Source organism: Schistocerca americana, chromosome 8 (assembly GCF_021461395.2).
Source record: "Schistocerca americana isolate TAMUIC-IGC-003095 chromosome 8, iqSchAmer2.1, whole genome shotgun sequence".
NCBI classification, from domain to species: domain Eukaryota; kingdom Metazoa; phylum Arthropoda; class Insecta; order Orthoptera; family Acrididae; genus Schistocerca; species Schistocerca americana.
In genome coordinates this window covers 463,067,492-463,074,507 of record NC_060126.1, presented here as the reverse complement: position 1 = coordinate 463,074,507, position 7,016 = coordinate 463,067,492, and the positions used below count along the sequence as shown (strand labels likewise).

At 48.5% G+C, this 7,016-nt stretch overlaps 1 non-coding gene across 1 annotated transcript; it reads left to right on the top strand.

The window, feature by feature from the left end:
- The first annotated feature begins 1,784 nt into the window (after positions 1 to 1,784).
- Trnas-gga lies at positions 1,785 to 1,868 on the top strand. Its single transcript is given in 2 exon segments — positions 1,785 to 1,824; positions 1,834 to 1,868. It is a non-coding gene; the product is annotated as a tRNA-Ser (tRNA).
- Positions 1,869 to 7,016: the final 5,148 nt, after the last annotated feature.

Sequence of the window (7,016 nt, the reverse complement as noted above, 5' to 3'; positions counted from 1 at the left end):
GAGGGTGGTAAGGTAGCTCACATCTACGCCAACTAGCTACGAAATCACGTAACCACTCTTAACAAACGCTCTTGTATTTTTATTCTCTCTTAAAAAAAATTACAATGTAGGGTATGAGGACAGAAGCTCTCATAATGTCAGCACATGGTACAGAGCATTCTTCCTTTGTTTCGGAATGTGGCCATTGGCACCAGCCCCTCTTGTTGTGTGAATTTACACACCACCTTCAAGTAGCGATGCCAATGTGTAAGCAATCTCCCCCCCCCCCCCCTCGCAGGTGGAGTCGCCCCACAGCCGTCACGCTTTATTGATACTTTGCGCTCACATCTCTCCCCTGACATCTGTACACAAACAGAGAAAAATGCGCGCACTGCGGGGAGTTCTTTCTAGACACTACTTACCTAAGGAACTTTTCTTGACGGCCATCTTTCATCAGTTTAAAAGGAAGAAGTTAAACTCATGATTATATAATAACAGCGCGGTCCACTACACTATGTATTTCAATAGTGTGAGGACGAGTGGGAATGGAGCAGGGTGAATGATTTTTAGATTTCGTTTTTTTACTTTTTGGTAAGGAATTTTAAATGTTTTAACCACATCATCTCTCATTAGTTTAGTAAAACAAATCCCAGAAAACCGACCTAGTAACCCAACTAACATCCACAAAGAAATCTTACTTTCTCTTTACTTGAAAATTACGAAGGTGCTGACTACGTCACTCCATCGTGCTACGAAATCGGAGCACCTAATTTACAGGCAATAATCGTGACACTCTGTAATCTGACCTTCGATCTGGATACGAAAATCAATTGAGGTACTGTGTGTAGAGACGACAGCGAAATGGGATTTTCGCTTCGCGCGGGTTGCGGCGCGAGTGGGACGCTGTGCAGACCTCTGCCCTGCAGATTAAGACTGCCGGCCCGGTCCCTGCGTGGCCGTCGCAGCGGACCGAGACGTAACGCGGCGCCTCGCCTCGGCAGTATTGATCTTAACGTCGGCTCCGCACAGCGCCGCTCTGTCCCTCTCCCTCCCTCTCGGCTGCTCCCGCGTCTCCCATCCTCTCCTGACGCACCGTCCACATTCTTGAAGCCGGCGCCCCCGCCACCGACACCGCAGAGTGCCAGGTGGCTGGATAGGGCCGCCGGAGAGGGAATAGTTCCACCAACTACTGTACCGCACCGCGTCACGCCACACTCGTCACGGCAGCGGCTTCTCATGCCCTTTTCAGAAATTGTGGTTCGAAGCTGAACCGTATTTCAGAAAGTACACTAACTGAACCACAATCGCTGTGTAGCATCACATTACCTGAACATAATTAATAAAAATTGTAGATATGACACACACACACACACACACACACACACACACACACGCACACACACACACACACACACACACACACACACACAGTCACGGGAAGTTGGAAAATAAGACTTCACAAGCTCTTCGCCCCTAAGGCCCACATTTATTTATTTAACCAGATCTGATTGCGCCTTTCAGACCCACTTACATCGAACCAGGGTTTCACACATACAGCACTTTTTTTATATCAGAATTTCCCAAGAAATAACAATTTTAATATGGTACGGCGTATTAAAATATTCTGAGTGTCTGGAGTGGCAATTTGAGTAAATAATATTGAAAAGCCAATACTGAAGTACTTTTACTACTGCTACTACTAATGATAGTAATGCCGACGGCGGCGGCGGCGGCGGCGATAATGACAATAATGATAGTGCCAGATATAGCAGGTATTTATAGGTGTACATGATGTTCTGGGGCCGGCCCGAGTGGCCGAGGGGTTCTAGGCGCTGTAGTCTGGAACCGAGCGACCGCTACGGTCGCAGGTTCGAATCCTGCCTCGGGCATGGATGTGTGTGATGTCCTTAGGTTAGTTAGGTTTAATTAGTTGTTAGTTCTAGGCGACTGGTGACCACAGAAGTCGCATAGTGCTCAGAGCCATTTGAACCTACCTTTTTTTTTTGTTCTGGGGAAAGTAAATTTAAGGCGAGTGCATCAGCTAAGAATAATGGGAGAAGAAGATCTAGTTAGGAAGAAGGATGTACGAGGATAACGAGTGCGTACAGGGAGAATGGTAATCATTATTGTTGCTTTAGTACAGGGGTCTCCAAACTACGGCCCGCGGGCCGAAACCGGCCCGCGAGGGCCGGCAAACCGGCCCGCGTTAGCTGGCCGTACATCCCCGGTATCTGGCCCGCCAAATATTTGAGGTGGTGCCTATACTGCCAACAATTGAGTTTCGAGGCCTATCGCGACCAATACACTGCGACATTGGCTCTGCTACTCGCTACAAGACTACATAACTAAACTTACTGTTGCGCCGCTTGAAATAACAATGCGTTGACATACTCTACCTCTGTTACGTCTTGCAGTAACAGTGTTGCTAACAATGATTTTGACATTTAGTTAACTTTGCAGGACGCTTTCGTGAAGAATGTCCAGTGATACTTTTTTGTCGGTGAAATTCGCCAGAATTTCTGTCAGGTACTCCCACCAATCAAAATTATATAGACCAATGACCTCGCTGTGTGGTCTCCTCCCCCAAAACAAACCAAACCAAAATTATGTAATTAAATAAAAATTACAGTTCGTTTTACTGCTAGGTATTCCCAAAACCTTAGATTTTTGCGGTTTCATCTTTCCTTTAGCCTTACATTACGGTTATCATGGAGCACTAGGGTGCTTTAATCCCACTAGGTAGATCTTGGCCCTTATGACTTCGTGGAGGAGTCAATGTGGCCCGCGGACTAAGAAGTTTGGAGACCCCTGGTCTAACCAGTGGGACGGGCAGTGAGAGAAGTGGGGCAGTGTGTGAGGAAGGAGGGGGCGTGTTAACAAACAGTGGGGAACATGAAAGAGGGTGCACGGCATTCACGCGGGTGGCGAGGGGCGGCTGAGTACACCGACACCGGCAAAGGCCGGCAGAGGCACTATTAACAGCCCTACACCCTCCACACTTGTTTGCTCGAAGTATTGTGAACATTTAACCGTCACTGAGACACGGCCTTCGATAAAATTATGTACTGATTTCCAGCATTCTGGATGGCACGACGACAGCAACTCTGTTGTTTACCAAATTATCTAACAGTGTAGTGAACCGTCGAAACTGCAGTATTATTTTTTTATTACTCGGTGACTAGTTTCGAGCGTAAGCTACCAAATCGTCCAATAAGCTACGCAATAACATCCATAATGACAGCTACAGTTGAAAACCTTTCGTAATGTAGTGTAGGGCTGAATTTCATCCCATGCGTAACAGCACTGTAGTCGCACTGCTCTAGGTTGTGCTGCGCTGCGAGAAATCGCCCACTACGTCCATACTCTTATGGGAGTAGTAGTTGTGGTCTTCAGTCCTGGTTGATGCAGCTCTCCATGCTACCGTAACCTGTGCAAGCTTCTTCATCTCCCAGTACTTACTGCAAGCTACATCCTTCTGAATCTGCTTAGTTTATTCATCTCCTGGTCTCCCTCTACGATTTTTACACTCCACGCTGCCCTCCAATGCTAAATTTGTGATTCCTTGAAGACTCAGAACATGTCCTACTAGCCGGTCCCTTCTTTTTGCCAAGCTCTGCCACAAACTCCTCTTCTCCCCAATTCTATTCAATACTTCATCATTAGTTACGTGATCTACCCATCTAATCTTCAGCATTCTCTTATGGGAGACTCATTCAAAACTGACCATGTCTGTCTGCTGTACTGATACAATTGGCCAGGACCGAGATCTACATCTACATCTACATCTACATTTACATTTATACTCCGCAAGCCACCCAACATTTTGTGGCGGAGGGCACTTTACGTGCCACTGTCATTACCTTCCTTTCCTGTTCCAGTCGCGTATGGTTCGCGGGAAGAACGATTGTCTGAAAGCCTCCGTGCGCGCTCTAATCTCTCTAATTTTACATTCGTGATCTCCTCGGGAGGTATAAGTAGGGGGAAGCAATATATTCGATACCTCATCCAGAAACGCACCCTCTCGAAACCTGGCGACCAAGCTACACCGCGATGCAGAGCGCCTCTCTTGCAGAGTCTGCCACTTGAGTTTGTTAAACATCTCCATAATGCTATCACGGTTACCAAATAACCCTGTGACGAAACGTGCCGCTCTTCTTTGGATCTTCTCTATCTCCTCCGTCAACCCGACCTGGTACGGATCCCACACTGATGAGCAATACTCAAGTATAGGTCGAACGAGTGTTTTGTAAGCCACCTCCTTTGTTGATGGACTACATTTTCTAAGGACTGTGCCAATGAATCTCAACGTGGTACCCACCTTACCAACAATTAATTTTATATGACAGTTTCACTTCAAATCGTTCCGCACGCATACTCCCAGATATTTTACAGAAGTAACTGATACCAGTGTTTGTTCCGCTATCATATAATCATACAACAAAGGATCATTCTTTCTATGTATTCGCAATACATTACATTTGTCTATGTTAAGGGTCAGTTGCCACTCCCTGCACCAAGTGCCTATCCGCTGCAGATCTTCCTGCATTTCGCTCCAATTTTCTAATGCTGCAACTTCTCTGTATACTACAGCATCATCCGCTAAAAGCCGCATGGAAACTAACGACAGTTTAGTGACGATTGCCCAAGTCCGCGATACGGTCCCTACTGACGGGCGTGCAACGAAGGTAGGCATCTTCTTTAGAGGAACCATCACTCTTAGCGAAAAGACGCCTCACTCCATATTGACAGAGCACGTAGGGCACGACTTAGAGTTCAACATACCTAAACAGGAACACGCAACTCTGCACCGTTTTTGAGAAAAAAAATGTTTGAAAATTTGAGGCGTGTTTATTTACTTTGTGTGGGTGCTAACATTCAAGGAGTTCGTAGCTGGACGAGTAACAGAGTCTGACTTTGGCAGGGCTACAGGGCGGACTCGTGCCTGTATTCCGCGCGCGAGGCAACGTTCGCCCGTGTTATGTTTATATCGGACATTACACGCGCGCCGGCTGCACTAGCAAGACGACATAGCGAACCAATATCGTAAAGCAACGCTACGATTCACATTTTGTTTGGACTCTCTGCGACACAAAGCACTTTGTGAGGAACGTTTCTTATGAGACGAGTTGAATATACCAGCATCGGAAATCGTATGTTGACATAGAATGAGATTTTCACTGTGCAGCGGAGTGTGCGCTGACATGAAACTTCCTGGTAAATTAAAACTGTGTGCCGGACCGAGATTCGAACTCGGGACCTTTGCCTTTCGCGGGCAAGTGCTCTACCATCTGAGCTACCCAAGCACGACTCACGCCCCGTCCTCACAGCAAAGGTCCCGAGTTCGGGTCTGGGTCCGGCACTCAGTTTTAATCTGCCAGGAAGTTTCATCTGTTGACATTGTTTCATCGTTAACAGCACAGTGTTTGTAAATATGATCAGTGACGCCACGTACGACAAGATCATCAGGGACACAAGTCGACGACTCCGCTTCTGTCCCTCAGACAGTAACTTAGACACTGTGACCGTCAATCACGAAGGTTTGGACGTCCGAACAATTAAGAGTTCTCGAGTTGCCTTTGGAACTACCTGCTAGAGTTGTGATAGCCGCCCTCCGCCCCTACAGCACGGCCCACGACCGCGGAGCCGAGAAATGGGCACAGTTCAAGACAAATCCTGTCCGACAAGTGCGCATCGGCCTCCGTTGCCACGTGTTGTTCTACCTCCGCACCGGTGCCTGCACAGCCATTATCGTGTACGACGGCCAACGCCGCATGTGCTCAGTATGCGGTGAAGGAGGACATCTTTGGTTGAAATATATACAGCGACGAATCGCACAACTACCACCTGTGGGCGCGGCGCTTCCACCCAACCCGACATTCTGCCGTTGACATATGTAGAGGTGCTTACCGCCGCCACTGTCTCACGAAGCCTGCCGCTTATCCGCAACAGCCCGCATCAGAAAACGACGCTTTGGACAAAGCGACAGGACAAATAGACAGGGAGGCCGCCACAAAGCAGCTATGGAACCCGGACGGCTCGACTCGTCTGACACGGAAAGACGTGTTTTTAAGTAATGTTCAGTACGGCGATACTAGCGAAGGTGCAGGTCGATACCAAGAACCTGTGACAATACCATGCACGAGGATGACGTCGCACGAGGATGACGTCACACGTGTTGACGACGCTCACTTCCCGATGTCAGTTGGCGGTGGCAGTAACAGTGACGGACGACCTTTCACAACGATCACCCCAGCGCCAGTCCCCTCTGTGGATGGAGTAATGAAAGACGCGCGGATGGAGACGATTGTCTCCCGGCCAGCATCGTACAACCACTCACTCACAGGGGAAGACCGTACGTACACAGAACACCCCCGCCCCACAATGACATGGGAAGACGATGAAGAAGATGCGTCGGCGATCCCACTTGGGTCGACGCACGCGATTAGCTCCACGCATCTATGACTTACAAGTGTGCCCCCTGCAGTCAGGTGGGGTGGGGTAATGTCACCCGTTGAACAAACTCACGTCCTCTCTTGGCGATGGTGGATCAACTTTCGGCGACCCCGCGACAAGCATACAGAGTGGCCACAGTTAAGTTGCTATAGTGAAAGACATCGATAGAAACAATCAAACCGCAACAGCCAGGGAGAAAGCTGGCTGAGCAGCAGCCCTACATGGAGATATCAGGAACGGAGGCGTCAGTCATGTGCAGTGCTTAGCCGCTACGAACAGGCTCGTTGGTCTAGGGGTATGATTCCTGCTTCGGGTGCAGGAGGTCCCGGGTTCAGATCGCGGACGAGCCCTTGCGTTTTGTGCAAACGTGTGGCAACTACCGGCATGCCGGCGGCTGTTTCGCGCATTTCCAGCCCTCCAAGTAAGCACAAAAACCAAGTAAGCACAAAAACCAAGTAGCCAGTTCTCAAAGAGTTTCATGTATCATTTGGGCCATCTGCACCCTGGTGGTGGGACGTTTCAAATTGATTTAAATGATCACAGTAGAGATTGCAGCAAGTGTCTTGTTGAGTGCGACGAAAAAG